Source organism: Calidris pugnax, unplaced genomic scaffold (genome assembly GCF_001431845.1).
Source record: "Calidris pugnax isolate Ruff unplaced genomic scaffold, ASM143184v1 scaffold41, whole genome shotgun sequence".
Lineage (NCBI taxonomy): Eukaryota > Metazoa > Chordata > Aves > Charadriiformes > Scolopacidae > Calidris > Calidris pugnax.
The window spans coordinates 25238801-25261514 of NW_015094509.1; positions in this window are offsets into that span (position 1 = coordinate 25238801).

Consider the following 22714-nt stretch of genomic DNA (forward strand, 5'->3'; position numbering starts at 1 on the left):
GGTGATACTTGAATCAGTAAGGGACAACATATTTTATCTTAGTGAATCAGCTTGGGAAGCTGACCACAGGCATAAGAAAAAGAAATTGGAAAGTGTTCAAAAGATATGGTAAGAATTTGTTGCTTCTTCATCCCTTTCCTGTCACTGAACCTGCTTTCCCTCTCATACATATAGTCATTATCACAGCCCATAAAGCAAGATGGATTTTTAGGGAAATGGGAGTATATAGAACAGACGAAGACTGAATTAATACCTCCGAAACCAAAATGTTTTAAAACAACAAAAAATTTGGAAAATTTAATTATGTCAAACAAATAATACAAGCCAGAAAAAGGTCTACACAGCTATCAACTATCTTCTGACATTTGCTAATGTTGGAGGTTGTCAAGTCCAATATTTTAGACAGAGTTACTTTATTATTTTTTTTCAAATGGCATGTATTGTTATGAAACTAAAGATGTAGTTAGAGAATAATTTGTTTTAGCAGCTCAGATCCCTTCTGTTTACCTCTCCCCTCTCCATTTGATCTACTTACTGGCATCTGAATCTCCTTTCAGTATGCGCAGATAGATGTGTACATCCTAATGCAGGAAGTATGGACCTAGTTGGAAGATTTGTTCAAGTTAAAAGTCAACTTATTTGTCAGCAGAGTTATTTGGCTAGGTGTGTTTTAGATCCTGGTCACAGTGTAGATTAGAACAAAGAAGTGGTACAGAAGAGAGAAGAATGAGTGTAAAAGAGTGTATCATCTAGTGATTTGGCATCATGATTGCCAATCATAATCCTTCTTGAATGACTACCCAATAGAGTAGTAGTCAGAAACTTCACTCCAATTGCTTAAATGATACTTCTTCCTTTATTTAAAGACACCAGCTTTCACATAGACAACATTGTTTGTAAGTCCAGTGCATCTTTTTTTTTTTTTTTTGGAGTTAATGAACACAGAAACAAGTAAAACTTCTACTTCAGTGTTTTTAAACTGATACTCAAGAGGGCTGGTGAGTTAAATAGGATTTAGGTAACTGCGACCTCACATTCCCTGATCTGGCAGTGGAGGTCGCCTAAGAAGTTACTATGCCTTAGATGCTTTTTATTGCCTTCATCCTATGCATTATTACAGGAATAGTAGAGTTGGTATATTATGACATGGACTTATACTTTAGCTACTTCATTTCATGGAATAGAGTCTGTATTCTAAGTAAAAGTGTCCTCAGCATCTCTGAAAAACTGGTTACTAGATTCCATCCCTCCATTTGACCACCTGATTCCTGCATTCACAGCTAGAGAAAAAAGATCACTGTGTATCTATTGGACACCCAAAACTTTAAAATTATATAATGTCATCTAGTGTTCTTTCTGGTGAAGTTCAAAATAGCTGCCCTTGTTAAAAAAATACCTCTGTCTCCCTCCTGCTTACTTGAATGTTCCTGCAGTGTTATGTACTCTTTAAATAAAAAAAGTGACACTTTCTTGGGAGAGAAGAAGCTCTCTGGTCCCTGCACTATTGGAGTTGTATGTGCTGTTTATTAGACCTCCAGGGGAAGGCAGTACCAGAGACACTGTCTTCCAAATTATCTGCTTAGGAAAGAGAAAGATGGAGAGGAGAAAATGAGGCAGGGAAGTGGCCCTTGCACAAAGTCTCACAGGAAGCTGGTGTTGCAGCCCAAGCATCCTTAGCCTCATCTCCACCGAAGACACTGATACTTAAAACTGCTTGCAGCCCACAAGTCTGTCACCTTTTTCATTAAGATGAGGACAATGACAGGATAATGCAGGTGCCAGCGCTGGGGTAGAAACTGCTGAGAAAGGATCTGGCTGCTGCTTTTTTAGCTCATCCAGGTCGCTTAATCCTCCATGGCATTCTCACTCACCAGAGGTGTGATGGTGGCCAGCAGGATATAATTCTTGATGATTTTCTCTGAATAACCTTTCCACAGGTCAGCCTTAGCAGAGATAAGACTGTCTCTCTAGAGAGACACAACCACTGATATATTGGGATACTTAGCAAACGTGCTGTCTGAAGCACCTGTCACTGATAGCAGTGGAACAACACTGGTGCAGAGCTGCTCAAATTATCTCCGGTTCAGAATGATTTTTCAGTGCTATCCACTTTGCTGTTTTGTTTTTTTTTTTTCCTTAAGAGGCTTTTCAAATGTCATATCATCCCTACTCTTTAGCACAATAGTCTTTATGTTAAAACTAGCTATAAAAATCAGCGAGCTCTAACAAGGAATGCAGGCTGTGCATATTTCACAGGGGGGCAATACAAAATGAGAAGAGCAGTCAGTTACACTCTTCTTGTTGCGACAGTGAGAGGCTATTATTTACTTTTAAGAATGGAGGCACACTAAATGACAAAAAAGTCTTCAAGGGGAAAAAAAAATGAGGTTTGTATCTCTACTGACTATTTAAATGAAGACAATCTGTAGTATGACATTCTGCCTTCACTCCTCCATACAGAGGTTTGTACTACATCACATGTCTCGGATTGACTAGATAGCACATCCTAATGAACTAAATCTTAAGGCTAGATGCAATAAACAAATAAAGATCTCAGAACATAGGACCTGCATAGCCTAGGTGGCTCTTGGCCTCTGGACCTGCCTCTGGAAGACCATTGCAACAGTCAGCCTGGATCTTTGCACTGGGAGATTTTAGGGGCCTCAAAATGAGAAACCAAAGAGTCAGACCCTAACAAAAGAGTAGCTTGGAGCAAGACAATGGGACACACTGATGCTACAGATTCTTTTTAATGGATATTTTCCTCTCTCAAAGTCATATAACTCATTCAGTCCAAAACTGATACCTTAAACTGAAGCAAAGCTAACACAGGATTTTCCTCCTGAGGGCCAATGTCTCCATCTGCTTTTCCAGAATAAGAGATTTCATCCTCCTGCAGAAGAGCTTCATGGTTTGAACAGTCATTTGGGATGTGGGGATGGATGAAATTCAGTGCCATTTTTAGCCTGAAAGAGTCTCAAACCCTGCATGCATATCCCCAAAGAATGCTTTAACCATTGCACAATTTGTACCCCGTTTCTGTCACCGATGCTGAACGGGAAGCACTTGGGAGTGTCATATTATTTGAACCAAAAAGACATAACATGGGGCATAAGATGTTCAACCCTTGTATTACAGCCATTTGTGACTGAGTTACTAATTAATAAGTATAAAGAAAAAATCTTGTGCAAGTTCCAAGCTGTTCACATCAGCATTTACTGTCCTGTGAAGGTGCCCTATAAGTCACACAGTTCCTGGCTTTTGATGATCACCCTGAGCTCCCTCACTGCTCACTCCCCTCACATCCCAACCAAAAGGAAGGCAGGACTGATCTTCACAGCCATGTTCTGGTTTGAGGTAAAACAGAACCAATTTTTTTTTCAGTAATTTTATTTTTTAGCTAAGCCTCTTCTAACTCTCTGAAACAAAACAATTCAGTGACTTGAACTCTGTGCTTCTGGGGATAAATAGGTCAGCTTCTGTTAAGGCCACTGATTCTTTGGAAAGCTGGAAGACCCATTCCTGTAGCATTGTCTGCTGAACATCTTTTAGGGAGAATATTTCTTTTTGCCTGTGGACTGTAGTACAGTTTTGTGTACCAAAGCAGTAGGTAGTTTGTAGTGTGAGTGTTCTCTAAAAAAGAAGAAAACAAAGAAGTATGCGTCGAGTCCTTGGTTTGCATCATTGATGTTTGAATGTGAAACTGGCATTTTTTATTTCAATGCTGAAGTTCCAATCACTGTTAGCGAGGACAGTGCTTCAACCACGGGGAATTATGCCATTGATTTACATAAGAGTTTTCCTATGCTTTATGATAAGCTGTGTATTTTTTACTCCATAAATACATTTATGTCTTTTTCTTCAAAGCTAGAACTTAATCCAAAGGGAAAACAAAACCTTTTACCATGATAATTTCTTTTAAGAAAAGTTGTCTTCCTGGACCTATTCAAATGATCACAGAATAAGAGATTGTCTGGCAGAATATAAAATCACATAAATTTTTATGCCTGGGTAGGGACTTTTTATTTATTACAGGCTGAAAAAGTAAGAACCAAGGCCTCAGCATGAACTGGGGAAAAGTAACTTTTCTTCCTTTCAATATACCTATCCTCAATTGTTTTTTTCTCTTTACTGATGATCATTTGTTGCAAGAATATCATGGGATGATTTGATAGGATATGCTTGGATACATCTAGGCTATAAAATATATCCATGAAAAGGTAGGTCCGTCTGTGTTACTAAGCATGATTCCACCTGGATGAATTTTTGTATGATGTGCAAATCTATTGTAAATAGATGTAAGAATGACATTCCTAGAGGGGTTCCAGTTCTTCTAAGTCAGGCAAATGCATTTTCTTTTCTGCATTTGTTTACATTTGTGAAGATACTGCGGTGAAGTGTTTTAATACTGAATATTGAAATTCTGCAATTCCTCACAGCTAACAAGGCAGACTGCAAAGATATATGTGGATCAGCTGGTGGTAAAGTAATCCCTGTTCATTTAAAAAATATATTTTCCCCTAATGTGGTTCCATCAGTTTCTACCAGGAATAAATTATCATATGACAAAGTGCAGTCATCTTCTGGTTCCTGTTCTTCTATTCCTAATTGGTCATTAATACAGAAACAATTTCTATATAGAACAGTTTTTGGCATTTTAATCGTAAGAGTGGAAGAGACGTTAAAAATGATCAGGTATTGATGATTTCCTCCAAGGGTTCTGAAAATCTCACAATGCTTCCCCTGTTAGGATCTTACACTCCAAAGAAATAAACAAAAAAGCAAAAGAAAAGATCCCTGCATGTGTATCTTGTCTTCTGTTCATACCTAGGTCATAGAACCATAGAATTGTCTAGGCTGGAAGGGACCTTTAAGATCATCTAGTCCAACCATCAACCTAACTCTGATAAAAACCATCACTAAACCAGGTCTCTAAGCACTATATCTACACATCTTTTACATATGTCCAGGGGTGGTGCCTCAACCACTTCCCTGGGGAGCCCATTCCAATGCTTAATAACTCTTTCAGTGTAAGAATTTTTTTTAATATCCAGTCTGAACCTCCCCTGGTACAAGTTGAGGTCATGAGCAACAGAGGATTCCTGGTCACTTTTCAGAAACGGAGATACAGCATAGTTATCTTCCAGAGGAATATAAGAATGCAGTGTTTGAATAAAACAAGTGGTGGTGACACCAGCAGTTTGTTTCAAAGACTATTAATTTGAATGAATGTTTCCATATATTCCATATACTTTCCACCTTTGGAAAAATCAGCTCTGTGTTGGTAGCAGTGCATTTCAGATCTTTTTCCAGTAAAGAATCACCACAGTAGTATGGATTATGAAATTATTATGGGCAGCAGGGAAAACTGGGACCTAATTTTTCTTTGCTGATTGACCTCAACACCAGAAATGAAAGTTTAATAGCTAGACTGATATTGATCCACAGAGAGGAAGGTTGGAAAGTCCAAGAGAAGCAAAGTCTCATCTGTTTCATTAAAAGAGTGCAATACTGACCTGCCCCTCAAAAAATAGGGCAAGAGAAGTCAGTATCAGTTTACAGTCATTTTTCCGTAAGAACTTATATTTCTACATTCTAGCATGCAACCCCTTCAGAAATATTTTTCTTACAATTTTCTTCATACACAAGAAAAAATCCTCTTTAGAGATGTATGAATACTTATCAGTGAGGCATTTCATCTCTCCTTTTTATCTCAGGAGTTATGATTCAGGGTGTTCTGTGCCAGGAGATAAGTCCCCTGGGTTTTGTTTTGGTAGTTATTGTCAAAAACCTGTGATTTCTTTACACACATTTAATAATTTAATCTGTGTTTTTTTCTGGTTTCATTTTCTCTACCTACTGAACAAAACTTCTTTGCTTCAGCTATTAGAGAATTGCAAGTGTATCTAAACAAGTTTACTTCCCATTTAAATGAATCTCACAATAATGTAGGCTACAAGAGGTCAGATAGATAGTCCAGAGAGCCTCTTGTTGCCTCCTGTCCTATCACTACACTTCCAAGAAGAGTCCCATTCTCTTTTCTTACCATTAGGTAGATGAAGAAAAACCACAAGATCTTCACTTAGCTTTCTCTTTCCAAAGAGAAAACAATTCCCACTCTTTTCAGACTCCTCTCATGTCACTTATATTTCTTTTCTAGTCTGATGTTCATCCACAGTGCATATATATTACTTTACATCCAAACTTTGATATGGAGTAAAACAAGTTTTTATTTTTCATTATAGCTCCATGCATGAGGTATAAATTTCACTAGGAGCCTTTGAATGGGCATTTTCTAATGTAAGCATCAACTTTTTATGTTCTCCAAAGAACAGCAAGGGTTGACTGTTTCAACACTTCCTAACAAAATGTTATTTTGACTTGACTAAGTTAGTTTTAAAAGCAAAATGATTGCATAAACTATTACATGGCATTTTATTATAATTTAAAACTCCATGAAATACAAGGGGTTAACAGTTGAAACAATGTGGTAATATATTTTTTACACGAATATTAGAAACAATTTGGAAAAATTTATTTCAGAAATCTATGGCAGAAAAATAAAAAGTCATCTGATTAGGGACATGATGATTTGTTTCTTTGGACTATTCCCCGTCATATTTATCACCAGACCAATTATAAGGAAGTATTCTTTAGACAAAACTGCCAAAGAAAATACTCAGTTGTCCACTATGTGAGTGTATTTCTGAAAGAAAAGCTGCTGGAGTGTGGGGGTGGGGGGGTAGGGAGTGTAATCCATGGTTTAGAGTTGGTTTCTAACAATTAAATCAACAAAGCAGTTCCCAAAGTCTCACCATTTGGGGATGTGACTGAATAAGCAGTCGAGAAGTTACACCCACTCCTACTTTTTAATATATATATTTTCACCCAAAATTTGCTGCTTTGTGATGTCTGCAAACTCTATTTAAACTGTGCTAAACTGGTATTTCTATACATGAGTTTCAAGTGTTGAAAAGAGTTTCAAGAGTTGAAAGCACCTTGTAACCCCTTTCTGCCACACACCTGCTCTGTTTTCCTCACAGTTACAGCAACAACTGAGCTACAAATTGCTGGAAGCTGGGAAGTTATCCCAAGAACTGAGTCACTTTATTCTTTCTGTGATATCACCTTTGTTCTCTAAGCTTTTGTTTTGGGCCATTGTCAGCAATGAGTTATAGTATTAAATGGTCTGACACAATACAGCTACTCCCAACTTCTTATAATCCCAAATCACTGCCAGCAGCGACGCAGTTTGGATTAGACTCTGGGTTTAAAAGCTTTTGGGGAAAGAAATGTGAAGAATATAATAGGAGTCTTCCATTTGTACTGCCAATGACAACCATTATGTAACTACATAAAATTATCATTCATTATCAGTTTCTTGGCAGAAGTACACAAAGAACGGAATTATCCTAGACTTACTTTGGATTTTCTGAGAGCCAAATTATATCTTCATTTCACTACTTTGGTTTGTAGGCATCTTTAAGTTTTCATGCTGCTTAAACAGATAAAAGGCTAGCTGTATATTTATTCATTCATTTATTTATTTAAAATAGAACTTGTTTTCATCTTACTATTTCTTGTACATGGAGAATACTGCTATATCAAAAAATACTTTAGGCCATATTTAATACTAGGAACAATTAATCACATGAAGTAATATTATCTGAGTGAGCCAAGCGACTTTGCTCAAAAGGTTTTTGCCATTCAGACTGCATTAGAGATAACACAGAGGGCATTAGTGATAATGACAGGGCTGCTGCAAAAGCCATAGATTATCAAGATGAGAGTGTCCCCTTAGACAAGTGATGAGTGATTAGTATTTTATTGGCCCTTTCTCAAGTTCAATTATGTTTTTTTGAAAATTCTGTTTAGAACGTGAAGTTTGAAATGCTGGATTTAAGGAGCGAAGTATTAATCAGATATTTAAGTCTAATATAAACAGATATCTGTACATCAAACAGCCTTGGTGTTGCAATTATCAGTTTCAGAAATATTCAGATATTGGAAGGCTTCTGCAACAGAAAGTAATTCCTCTAATAAAATAAGTCCCCAGCAAAAGATGCTGTTATGAAGTATGTGCTGAGATTAGCTACTCCCTAGTAATAAACCATTATTATTTACCAGTATGGATTTTGAGGACAAGCTTTTCAAAGCCACTTAGGGGCTGAGTATGCCCAATTCTCATTAATTTTATAGGTGATTGGGTATCTAAATCCCTTTGGAAAGCTGAAGAGCTCATTTTCTGAAAGTCCAACAGGCATTTACAGTCTGGATATTTCCTTTTGGGACCATAATTTGTACATGCCCTAGACACTTGAAGAATGATTTTTCCCATTAACTTTTGATGCAAAAAGTCAGGACTTGACACTCATGCAATATGTATATGAAGCTAAAATGGAAACTTTGATCTAACAAGTCATGTGGTACGAAACAAGATAGAAAGAGACCAAGGAAAAAATAGGAAAGGATTTTCCTTTCTGGAATATACTTTACTTCAAGGCAGAGAATCCTCTATTACAAGGCAAAACAACCCCTGGTCATTAACACAAAATCCATAACATTATTAGTAACGCCTAATTTTGTTATTTTTTCTGTTTTTCTCTCAGAACTCCACCCTAAACCCATAAATTCTTAAAAATTTCTTAAAAAGGTGTTCCTAAGACAAGTTTTTCTACCTCAGAAGGAGGAGTTTTCTCACTTGAGAAATCCTGGTATGAGTCCAGGAGATAGCCTGGTATGAGTAAAAACTAAGATACGTAATTCCAAGAAACATTTTTAGCAGATCTGCTATACTTGGATACTGGTAGCAGTGGTAGCAGTAGGCTAAACGCAGAATGAATACTATATTATTTTTTTTTTTAAGTGATTTCTTAGTATTTTTTTCTGGAATTTTTGTATTTGTACTTTCTGTGATTTTGGAATAAAGCAATGTTCATTTCAGTGGAGGAGGTGATTAATGAAAAGTGAGTGAATAGCATATAAGCAGAAGTAGAGCTTCAATAATTGACTGTTATATGTTTGAAAATAACAAGATTATTTTATAAAATCATTAACATCAAAAATAATAGAGACAGATTTTAAATAATTTATGGTCATTCTGGGAAACCTGTAATTTTTTTCTCAATTATCTGCATTAAGAAGCTGGGTGTTATTATATGCTGTTCTTGTTTTCCTTCAGTACCGAGAGCATTATGGTGATGCTACAAGTGGACAATTTTACTAAATAAAATGCCTGCAGTTCAAAATCTATCTTCTTAAGTAATTGCTTCTAAATTATTTGGTAAACCCCAGAGCTGTTGGGGACAATACGTACTTTAAATATAGGATGAATACAAAAGTTAGGCATTAGCTGAACCGTTGTTATTTACCCATCCGTACGCAGGGACCATTGAAAGTGTGGCAGTAAAACTGGTATTCTTTACACATCTTGGTACAGATTTCTTTCCAAAGGCCCAAATCCTGAAAGGTACGCAGTTACTTTTTCCACATGCACATAGTTTGTTTAAAAAGAGATATAGGGCTAAAGTATCCTGCTGGGATCTTGACAAAATAAATGACTAAACACCTGAGGGCTTCATAAGTAGAATGGTTTTAATGGATGGAGGAACCTCTACTTTCAACTCAGGTACCTAAATCTAAAATTGACTTCTTATCAGCCAGAGTTAATATCAGAGGATAAATGTCAAGGGTCCATCCTTAAGAACACCTTTTCATCCCCTTCACCTTGAACCTGTACTTACCAGAATCACAGGAAGGTAGAAATCCTAATTTTTTTCCTAGTTAAAGGGGAGAGATTCCTTCAGAAAGCATTGCAGGCATTTTGGAGACTAAATCACCCCACAGAGACACTTACTGAGTGCAATATAAGCCTGAAGCGTGAATAGATTCCTGTCTTATTGGCCAGAGGGAAGTGTTTGATATTACTTGGGTGAAATCCACATTTAGAATCTCAGGATTTCTCCAGTCCTACAACAGCTCATTTTCAGAGCCAGAGTATCTGTCTGAGACATCAGAGACTTCCAGATCTGTGGTTTGCTAGAGCAACCAGTGGAGGCCAGTTGGAAAATCCAAAGGCATGCAGTGACACTTGACATTGAAACTTGCCATTGTCACATACCCCTTTGTGGCTGATTCACCTGCCCTGACAAAGACCTGACAAAGACTTAACAAAGACACAATGAAAGTCCATGAAAACTTCCTGCTACAGCTCTGGTCCCACACACACAGTGGTGGTCAGCACATACGCATTTTGGTTGAAAGTTGAGGAAGTTGTGCCTCAGCCAATAAAAGCTGGAATGACCACAAAAGAGATTCAGCTAGGGTATAAATGGGGCCACGTTCTGAAGAAAGGAATTGAGTACTATGATTTTTGAAAGAGGTGTATCAGACACTTGACCCCAGTGTTGGTTTAGGATAGAGGAGACCCAAAGCAGAAAGACACATCTGAACTCCATAAACAGAATATGTAAGAAAAATGTATATCTGCTCTTTGCAATTTCTATAACAGTACATGACTGGCTTAAATATATTTTTCTTTTTCCTTAGAAACTGAAGACAGTTCCCAAAAAATAAAGCTTTTTGTCTATATCTATTTTATGAAGGACTATGCAATTAATAGAGATACTTCCTCTAAGTATCTGCAGTCCTCTGTGTAGATCTTCTGTACTTTCCAAACTACAGAACGCTATTGAATTCCATGGTGTAACTCCAGAATGTGGTATATTTCCATTGCTATTGTGTATTCTTTGAGTCTAAAAGCAACCTTATCTTCCTGGTAGATCCGGTGACACAGTACAAAAGGCTGAAAGGAAATGCCACACAGCAGTCCAAGGGCCATGACTGAGACCAGAGCTGAGGTCTCTGATGTCACTTGTAAAGGTCTAGTTACAAGTTCATTACGCCCTCAAGATATGCTTTTAGAGTGTACCTCTGATCCTGTTTCAACTACTGCCTGCCTTTGTTTTCTGGTTGGGTTTTTTCTCCTCAATGCCTCAAATTCTTTGTTTTTCCTTCCCGCTGTCAAGCAATTAATTGTGAACTCTGAACAAATACATATTGTAGGGCTGGATTACACTGGAGATAGAGGAACTGTCTGCTATAGCTTGCTTTTTGGAAAGGCAAATTTATTATAGATATAAAACTGCCTTGCAACTTTAATAGAAGGACATTTAGAAGGAAAGCTTAAGTGATTAATTATTGCACAGTAGACAGTTAAATATTTATTAAATACAGGGGATGCATACTGTAGTGAACCAACTAATGTGCACAAGAATTGAGTTTATTATCATTATGACAATAACTGCATGCTTAAATTAAGCTAGGCAACTTGCAAGTATATAAGATGCCTGTTCCCAGGAGAATTTGAAGCTTATATAACATATTAAAGCACAGTTAAATCCAATTAAATAGTAGACTAAACAGTTTTTTCAGAAAGGAACACTTCTTCCTGCATTGAACACATGTGAACTCCTCAAGCAGATATCAGAACATACAATCAAGAGCATTTATTTGCATATATGTGTAAGATCAAACAACTACATTCTCTGGAATGACATACAGCAAAGGAAGGGCATGAATACCTTCTTCTTAGTGGTAGAAAAATTTTCACCAAATATACATCTTTGACATCTACCTCTTCACCCCAAAAGCCTGTAAATGCTTTTTAGGTCTTTCTAGTCCAAAGATGGCCAACCCACAGATTACTGAATTCTAAAAGTCACTGGTATGAAAGAAGGGCTGGCTTAATAGCACTACACAATCTTCTCCCACTTTTTTAAGTCTTGTTAAGCTCTTCCCAGAGATACTACCTGCTAGAAGCTTCTAGCTACTAGTCCCCCTTTCTGGAGGAACTAAGTCTAGCTCCAGTTCCATATGTTGTACAAGAAATGGATATGCTTTTCCCTTAAGCTACCAGTTGACATAATTATATCAGCCTGGAGTTTTTATCCTGAATTTATTCTTGGACTTGAGAATTGCTGTTTCTTCTTGTGACCTGAAGAAGAGTTTGTGAAACCCCTGTGCTCTTCAAAGTCTGCTCACCCTTGCTGTGTAGATTGATGTAATTAAAAATAGCTCTTCCTCCTACAAAATTTGCCTCTTTTATATCGTGTGTACCACCAATACAACTACTGTAAATGATAAAACTAATGAATGCAAAACCTCAAAGGAGCAATGCATCTCAGGCACATACAAATCTCAGCAAAAAAAGCTTTCCTAGCTTAAGTGTGAAGGAATCACTTCACAATAGAAAGGATATCATAGAAAATGAGGGCTAGAAAGAAACATAGGCATCTAGTACCACTCGGGTTGCCTGAAAGCACCTAAGGTTTCCACACATGACCAGCAAAATGACACAAAGCTTATGGGAGTTTAATATTTGTCTGCACAATCATCTGCAGGCTACAGTAAGATCTGAGACAGTCCTGGTTTTCAATTTTTAGCTAAATGAAATGCTGTCTCATGACTGAATGGTGTTGCACCATTCCACAGACGTTCCTTGCATACTCTTGAGGTTGCCTTTTTTGGAGAGATAAAAGGTTTGATGTGAATCCTTCTCATTTTGAAATACAAGTCTCCAGTGAAGGAAGATTTATGAGGTATATAGAGGTATATGAGACTGGGAAAGAGACGGAAGTGGGTAAAGGGAAGAAAGAGGAATAGAAGTCCAGCACTAGGAAGAACAAAGACAGAAGGACACTACATGCAAAGGAAAACCAGTGAGGGAGAGCTTAAATGGGAGGAGGAGAAAATCAGTTGATGTTGTTGACAGTTGGAATTGCTCAGTGATTTTTTTTCTTGGTCCTTAACTTTCTTTTTCCAACTACTGAAAAGTAAGTGCTTTGGTAAGCAAGAATAAGTGCACAGTTACTGTTAGGAGGTAGTTTAAGTAGTCTTGCCATAAAAAAAAAAAGAAAAAAAAAGGAAGGGGGAAGAAAAAGTGTAGCTTTTAAAAAATAAAGTCATCTTCATTTTGATTCAAAGACTTTTTCAGAAAAAAAGGTTTAAAATGTATTCCATGTATTAAGAGTGTTTCTATGCTCCAAGAGGCTTTCCTCTGGGTACTGTAAGACGGTTTATTATCCATTATCTGTAACACAAAGATAATGAAAGTGGTTCTATTGTACTGTATGTGAAACCCATAGGAATACCAGGATTTGACAGTCATGATATATCTCAGTTAGTTTCTAATGTGTAAAGCCATCACAAATCACAGAGAAGACAGTCTGTTGGTTAAATAAGTCTACAAAGTAAGATGATAGAGTTCTTCATTTATCTTCATTGAAACAGCTTTGACTGCTGTGTAGTTGATAAAATAAATCTAGTCCTATTCAGAATCTCTTGTCTCTGCCCACTGTAAGCAAGCAGTTTCTACTCTGCTGTATTAATTCTTATGCAGCCCTCATCACCAACAATATTGGAGTATCTTCCATTAGCACATTTATTAAAGTGACTAACATGTCAACTATAGCTCATTTTCTTGCTCTTCCTCTCCTGGGGGAGAGAACTGTGTATTCAGTGAAGTGTTTTGATTGGAAAGTCTTGTCTTTTCCATGTATTCAGAAAAGAGATGGTAAGTCAAAGAAATGCAATAGGAGATGGAGAGGTTCATTATGATTGTCTGCTTTTAAGGGAGCTCATTGTACTATTGAAGAATAATCCCATGAAATTCCATTAACTTCACAGTTATATAGAAAGTTCAGTGGTGCCAACAAACCAGAGCTGTTGATCACAGTCTCACAGCCTCTGTTTCCTAAAAGTGCCTGTTTCTCTCCAATGGTTACAAAGATGCTTGAAGCACATGTACAGAAATACAATGCAACTTCGAAGGTTAGACAAGATAAATATATCCTCCCTCCCTTGAGAACCATAAATAAGGCTCAAGATTCTGAATTTGACTTGCTGTTTAATGACAAGCAGTAAAAAAACCAGACAATTATGTTTGCTATGTCTCCTGGACATGCCAGATCCAATGCAGACAGTATCTGTAATTGGTGATTTAATTTCAAGCTGTATTTCTTGGCTTTAACCCAGCCAAAAAGTGAGAAAATCATGAATATCACAGTCATTGCTAGAGTTGTGTTAATTCTCTTTGGGAAGCTGATGACAAACAGAAAGCATCACCCAGAAGTGTGGGTCAGTAAGCGTCTAAAATCAGTAAGGAATGCAGAAAGAATAATAAACTATAGAATGTGTTGTCCAAAGATAGTTATGTCTTCTTCAGCTAACAGCTGCTGCTTAGCAGCAACCTTTTAAAGTCCTTTTCTTTGCTCATCAGCATCATCACTGACCTTTTTGGCCTTAATTTCAACAAACTGCTTTTTATCTCAGACCTGGACTTGTTTTCCAAGTGTTGTGCGACGCGTACTGAAGTGTTGGAGACATATATACGGTGAAAGGTTGCTGATGTGGGTCTGTATTCTTTTACGACTGCATTTAAATGCCACACAGGATCAGAGAGGAGGTTGGTCTTTGGTGCCATTTTCCATCACATTCTTTTGATGTACCTCAATATTAAAACATTCCCTTGGAAATATGACACATGCATCAAATGACTAGGGGAGGTCTAAGATAAGAACGTCTCCTGGTTACTCATCCCTGTTGTTAGCAAACCACCTCTCATGCCACCAACACTTTTCATTTGCTGGTCTGAAACTGGATTATACAAAATCTAAGAGATTAGATGTAATTTTGCAAGTGGGGGATTGACCTTGGTCTTGCTTTTATGTGAAATTCCAGTGAAAAAAGATATTAGATTTTGGCAAAAAAGATAAGTCTTTCCTGAAAAGAGTTTTTCTTGAACACAATTACCTGTGTCCTAGTAACTTGTTTTCAGGGAAACTTTGAATGGTATTTCATAAGAGGATACAGTATTTAACAAAACACAAAAGGGAAAAAAAAACAAAACCAAACAACAAAAACAATAATAAATTCTTAGAGAAGAGAAAGAGGAAAGAAAAAAAAAAAAGTGCTGTCACAGTAAGATTGAGTCCAGAGGAACCAGCTGCTTAAAGTCAAGTTACTCTATTGATCTCCTCTCCCACCTTTAGTATCATTGTGATTTCTTTAGCGTGTCAATGCAGAAAATGCATTAACTATTCAGGTTTCAAAAAAAAGAATGAAAAATACATTTATTCCTGAAATGGAAATTACAGATAACCATAAATAGTCGGATTTCCGCTTAGGCTTAAGCTAGTGTAGCAGCAGTGTAAAACACTTTTTTTTTTTTTTTTTTTCTCCTGGACAGTCTAGCAGAGTCCTGGTACAAAACAGCAATCCACTAGCTGTCTTGCAAGAAAATAGGAAGGATTTACAAGGTTTACTGAGATAACAGGCATGACTAGTTGCTTAGCGGACAAAAAAGAGCTAAACTCCTTAGGAATTCTATTCCAGGCAGTGCTTTTTCCCTGCATAAATTAGCACAACCCTCTTGCTGTTATTGTTTTGTATCAGAAATAAAAGGTATGGTCATGAAGGGAGGCGCATTAATTTCAAAACGGCAAGGCAGGTCTGGGAGTTCCCAGGGATTCCATTTTGCTGAGAGTCATGTAATGATGCTGGGAATGGCAAAAGGACAAAATATACGAAATCCTTTAAATTTTCTTTGTCTTTCACAGATCTTCTGAGGAAAGAAAGTAATTGCAGTTCTTAAAACCTCCTATCAGGCTAAATTAGTTCAGGCCTTACCCTTGAGTTTGTCTAAAGCTAATAGAGGACAGGGATGATGGTGTCCCCACTGTGGTCATGTGTGAGACCAAGAGTTAAATGGTACCATGAACAACAGAAAGAGGCCATGGAACTCTGAAGAGAAATGAATCTCTAGCATGTAGCTATTGCACCATATTTTGAAAAGAAGTAAGATAGACAACATAAGCATAGGTTGCATTTATAGCTGGGAAAAGGGGTAAAGACAATTTAATTTCCCTTTCCTTTCTTTTTGCACCTCTGGTGCCTGTGGTGCAAGTCTGTCAGAGTGCAAAAGCTGAACTGAATTCAGGAGTGTGTGGTAGAAGGGGAGGGAGGACCAGCACATGGCTGCTAATGTCCCTAGTTAAACTAGTGTTTTCCTCTTGAATGAACATGGAAGAAAATGTCCTGTGGCAGAGAATAAACATCACACATAATTCTTAAGGCTCTTTTATCAAAATAAAATCCCAAGGACTGTGGCTTACCTAGTTGCATTGCCAGTGCTCCTTCTGCTGGAGACTGATTGCTTAGTCACAGTAATAATACTCTACTTTCAAAGCAGAGCTGAGAAATAAATAAATAAATAATGAAAAAAACCAAAACAACAACAACAATACAGAACAGCATTTTCATCAAGGAGCAGTGAGTGTCACTTGCATACATCTGAGTCAAGGATATGCTGTGACTTTAAATTAATCTTTGGTAAAACCGTGAGGACACTAGGATCAATCTACTTTCCTCAAAAAAATTTGAGGACTGTGACCAATCCTTCACGGTGCTTTGCAGCACCTAGTCCTATGAGGTCTGTCTCATCCAGGCCTGAGTTCTTCAATTTATATTTCTACTTTGAAATCTATTACCACTAACAAACAGGAAATACTCTTAAATTAGCCTTTTACACTGCATGTGAGCTGTGGTGGAATTTGCTACAGTAAATTATTGAAATGACATTTATGTAAGTAAATGTAAAGAATACAATTTTTGCTCACAGCTGGTTACTGCACTTATTCATCAATTGAGTGATTGTAAAACCAGAATGGACTATAAGGACAAAAGGGCTACAGGGGGAAAACGAAAAGCCTGAAACATATTTACCTGATCATCTCCACCTGGGAAACCCAATACCATTGGATGAAGCAAGGAGTTTACTGCATTATTTTGCAGCTCTGCTTCTAGGGGATTGGATTCCATTTTTCCACCATTAGTTTGTTAGAAACAAGAGACAAAAAGGACCTCAGGTCTGATTTTTTGTTCTTTGTGACGACACAAAATATCTTTCCTTTGTGAGTCCATGCAATGGAAAGACCAATAGATTCGGGGAAAGTGTTTCTGGAGAGAGGCAACCTCCCAAAATAAACAAACAAAAAAATGAACAAAACCCCAAACTCTCCTATGCTTTACTAATGAGTTGTGGGAGTAAAAGGTAAAATAGAAGAAATTGAAAAGATTTTTTCTCAGGGAATGCTTCACGCATCTTCAGCTGACATGGAACATTTTGAAATTTCTTGCCAAACATCTGGCAACAAATTTGGTCTGATGAAACTCAGCACGTATGCTATAAAGAAGACCATTCAGGATGGAGTGGTCCCTTATAAGAAGGGATCTTTGTGAGAAGATGTTAAATGTTAAAAGGAAAATAAAAAAAAACAAAAAAAAGAAGACAATACCAAACAGTTAAATTAGAAACCTGAAGAATAGGGATATCAGGTGTCCATGCCCAGGTGTCAGCAGGAGGGCTCCTTTCGTATGTCCTCCTATTGCTTATCATCTTCTGTCATACATCAGTCACGTCCCTTTTAATTGTCAATTTTTACGTACAGCATGAGCTTGTACACAACTTTAAGTCATTTGCAGCCGTCAGTGTTCATTTCATGTTGTGTATTTTGAAATGCTATATTTAGCTATTTCCTGGTTTTCATATTATCTTCCAGAAAGTACCAGAGGTGTCTTATGTAGAACTTCATTAGTCCTTTGATGAATTGCAATCATCCTGCTCATCAGTCTAGTACCAGCTGCTCATCAGTTAAACTGCTGAATTTTGCTGATGTTGACATTAGCATCTGCAATTCTTTTAAAATCAACAGTTGCCCTGGAAGTCAGTCCCAAATAAATGTATTTTAAAGTTAGGCATACAGGGTAAGCTTGACTTGGTCTATAACTGATTGAAACAGGTACCCCAAGGGAGCCATTTAACATAAGATGAATGCTAATTTTAAAAGAGAACCACCCTTCAGACTCTGTGGACTATAGAGGGAACCTAGATGATTATCTGAGATTTGACTTTTAGATGGCTTATGTTTGGTAAAATAAATCCCAACCTGCATGCAGCTGCAGTTTATTGGTATTTAATCAAAAGATCTTATTCGTATGCAGCTTTCTATTTTTAAACAAATGCAATCTAGTTAATGAAAATAAGCTGAGACAACAAAAGGAAATATTACAGTTGTAGTGCCAGCTCTAATGAAATCGATGGAAATTTGCACTAATTTCTCTACATACAAGACTTTGCCTTTGGTTCCAGCTCCTGATACAGAGGTATTGATTGCACATATGGGGACTGGACTTTTCTTACAGGCATCTCTGAACACTGTGTGATCAAGATATTTGAATAGTTTTAAGGACTGGGATTTTAACTGTTATCCTAATTGAACAGTTAAATAATGAGAAAAAAGAATTTTCTTACCTTGAGACGTTGTAAGATACAACTGTTAGATATTATGATAAGAGAAGGGGGTATGCATACCTAAAACACAATAAACAAAAAAACAAGACATACAACAAAAGCGATTTTTCATATATATTGATTTGAGCTGTTGGCAGCTCTTAGCAAATTGCTATCTGCCCTAACCTTTTGTTTGGTCGTTTTGTTCACCACCCTACAGGATGTTTACAGACCATTAAGATAAGCTGTGTTCATTGACCACTTTCCTCTAATGGTAAATAAGCCATTGACAGTTATTTTAGTTGGAAAACTAAATTGTTGTAAGTTTATAGAAGAATATGCAACAGTAATTACACAGAACAACCAAATCTGTGGAATGGCCACCTTTTCTACTTGGAATGTTAACACATCTAAGCTCATAAATTGGTCTAGGTCTAGGCACAGCTTGACGTCTCAGGGGGAATGGAGGATTTTCTGCAATTCCCACCTTGAGAGCTCCTGAAACAAGTACTTCCTTGTGAAGAGGGTTAGGAGGTCAGTCAGCCAGGTCCATTGTCCCAGGTCCATTGTCTCAGGTCCATTGTGTCGTCCTTGCTGAGAAGACAAAAAGGAACTGACAAGGAAGACAAGCTGAGGAGTTCCTGAGCCACCTAGGGTTTAATGATGTAAGTGCACTGGGTGTGCACACAAGATACCCCATAGTTACAAAGGAAACTTAAGATTCATACTTATATATAAAATTCTGTAGCTCTCGTCACACTGCTATTTTTGTGGATTGTATTTGAAGGCCAGAAGAATGGGCCTGCAAATGGTCTTTTACTTACTGGTAATTCATAGTCTCTATTCAGATATAATTTCTTGTTCGGTGGTAGAGGGAAGATTATTTTTTAGTTAGTATCTCTTCAAGCCTATATGAGAGACTTGCTGAAATGAGTTAAAAACGTTATTTGCAAAATGATTAGTTGGGAAGGTGACCCTCAGTTTTAATTCATTAATTTTAAAAAAAAATATATAATGTGGACTGTCATCTCTCTCCCTTTTAATTAAACTTCTGGAAACCTTTTAACAGATGATTTTTTTTTTTTCTGCCTTGGCCTCTTACCAGCAATGCTAGCTTCTATACAATATGGTTTTAGTGCCCAGTTGAATACTAATAGAGTTCATACTCATTGTCTACAGCTGGAACTAGCTTAGTGTATTATCAGTCATTGAAAAATTCTAAGGTGCAGTATCAGCTTTCAAGTACAGTGGACTCTGTTTAAGACCAGATTAAACAAGCTGTTTTCATTAGCTAAGCACAGAATGTATTAAAGAGATATATTAATTAATAAATAAAATTTGGCAGTTATATGCAATGTAAAACAGGACTTGTTTTGTTATGTCAGCAGGGCTAAATGAGTAGTGAATGAAAGCTGTGCCCAAAAGAAGGGAAGATATCTTCCGAGCAGTGAATTTTCTGTCTGAAAATTAAGACTAAAAACAAAATGTTCGAACTTAATGAGAAACGTAGAAATAACAAGACAAAGAGTTCTCTGTTTCCATTGCAACAGATATTTGAGTCAAACTTGGTCTTCTTGAAATCAGTAGAAGTATACTCAACACTTGCCACTTAGAAGATTGAGTTCTCAGTAATTTATAAAGACAAGCTCTCTGACTGCAGCTCAAGAGAGCACTAAACAGAATGACAAACTTGAGATCTGCTCATAAAACACGTATATGCCTGTATGGTGGGTTGTCCCTGACTGGATGCCAGGCACCCACCGAGCTGCTCTGCCACTCCCTCTCCCCAACTGGACACAGGGATAACATTATGATAAAAGGCTCGTGGGTTGAGATAAGGACAGGGAGAGATCACTCACCAATTACTGTCATAGGGCAAACAGACTCCACTTGGGGGAATTAATTTAATTTATTACCAAACACAGCTGAGTAGGATAATGAGGAATAAAACTGAATCTTTAAAACACCTTCCCACCACCTCTCCCTTCTTCCTGGGCTCAACTTCACTCAGTTCATCACATGTTATCTCTGCCACTCGTTCCTCCTCACCCTCTTCCCCTGCTCCTGCATGGGGTCCCTCCCATGAGAGATAGTCATTCTCAAACTTCTCCAATGTGGGTTCTTCCCATGGACTGCAGTTCTTCAGGAACTGCTCCATCATGGTGGGTCTTTTCCACTGGGTGCAGTCCTTCAGGAGCATCATGAGTCCCCCTCGGGGTCACAAGTCCTGCCAGCAAAACTGCTCCAGTGTGGTCTCCTCTCAGCCTCCTTTAGGCACATCCACCTGCTCCAGCATGGAGTCCTCCATGGATTGCAGGTGGATATCTGCTCCACTGTTAATCTCCATGGGCTGCAGTGGGACAGCCTGTCTCACCACGACCTTCACCATGGGCTGCAGGGGAATTTCTGCTCCAGTGCCTGGAACACCTCTTCCCCCTCCTTCTTCACTGACCTTGGTGTCTGCAGAGTTGTTTCTCTCACATACTCTCACTCTTTCCAACTGCTGTTTTGCGGCAGGTTTTTTCCCCTTCTTAAATAAGTTATTACTGAAGTGCTACCACCATCCCCGATGGACTTAGCCTTGGTGGGTCTGTCTTGGAGCCTGCTGGAACTGGCTCTGTCAGACACAAGGGAAGCTTCTTGCATCTCCTCACAGTAGTCAATCCTGCAGACCCCTGGTTACCAAAACCTTGCCACAGAAACCCAACACAACATGTTTCATTTCAAATGCTTGCTTGGGTGATTTGAATTTTCTTCTTTAAATAAATGTATTCTTAAACACAGTGCTGAATAAGGGGGATCTGCTAATTTTGAATGCAGGGCTATGCTACATCATGCAAGCCATACCTGAATGAGTAAATAAATGCACATCACTACAAATAACTTGTTTGAATACTCACAGGATATAGGCTCAGATACAGCTACTTTATCTTTTGCATTGAAAATGCTACAGTCCAAATTCTAGAACAATAAAGTAACAATTTTCCCAGAATAAGAGGAGGCTTTTAGAGCCGTGTTTTGTTTTTTTTTTCTCTCTCTGACATTTATAGATGAAAGAGTAAAAAAAAAAGATTAATGCAGTTGCTGGTTTTTTTCCAGGTGATAGGTCTTTTCCAAAAACAACTGACTGCTATGATCAACAGGTTTAGCTCAAAATATCTCTGACTTATTTGGAGAAATGTCAGAACAATAAAGCATTTGTCCTCTGGAAGCTGGCCTGAAATGATAAAAAATTACTGAAAGCTCTGGGTTTTTCAGCTATAGCCAAACCACCCCACCTTAAAGATGTTGTTTCAAGAATCTAACACTTCCTGGCTTTTGGTTGGAAACCTGATGTTTTCTAGAATCACTATGTTTAATTGAGGCTGCCAAGGTTATAAGATGCCTTAATACAAGGCGAGACTGGACTGCTGACAACACAAAACTGGGAGGAGTGGTTTGTTCACCAGATGGTTGTACTGTACAAGATCAGAAGGATCTTGTCAGGCTGGAGAAATGGGCTGACAGAACTCTTGTTAAATTCAAGACTGCACCAAAGGAGGAATAACTCCATATGCCAGACAGGCTGGGGACCAGGCCTGCAGAGAAGGAGCTGGTGGTCCTAGTGGACACCAAGTTGCACATGAGCCAGCAACATGCCTTTGTGGCAAAGAAGGTCAACACTCTCTCAGTGTGCATTCGGCAGAGCATTGACAGAAGGTCAAACCACCTAAGCTGGTCCTGTAGCACCATGAATGGACTTCAGTGCATGCTTTTAAATATTATACCATGTAGCCTACAGTCAATACAAAGCAACCATCAACAGAAAGAAGTCAGTACTATTAGTAAACAGTTTATCTAAGCAGTTAGTAATGCAAATCTTCAAATAATTTCACAGAGAAGCACCTATTTATCACCATGACTATATCAGGTGAAGACACACACACTTCTTCAAATGAGTCCTATATCTAGAGAATGTATTCAACAAAAAGGTGGGTTAGCTTGGACACAGAACTGCACAACTGCAATTAATATGCTGCCACAAGCTAATCTCCACAGGGAGCTGCGTTGAACTTTATAGGCATACTAGTCTGAGCTGCCCTAAATCATGGTCTCTGAAATCTGTGCATCATTACACAAATATTTATTTTCCTGGTGATAAATTCCTAAATTAGTTGCAAATTGATATTTTGGGATTTCCTTATTTCCTGTGGATATTTCCATTTTAAATGGAAGAAGACATTTTAAAGGAAAAAAAAAGAGAGCAGTCTGAAGGCACAGTGTTCTGGTTCACCTCGTATCGCTGTCTCTACAAGATCCATGTTGCCAGGTCCTTAGCTTTCCTCTGTTGTTGCCTTGGTTTCTGATGAACACAAACTCAGCACA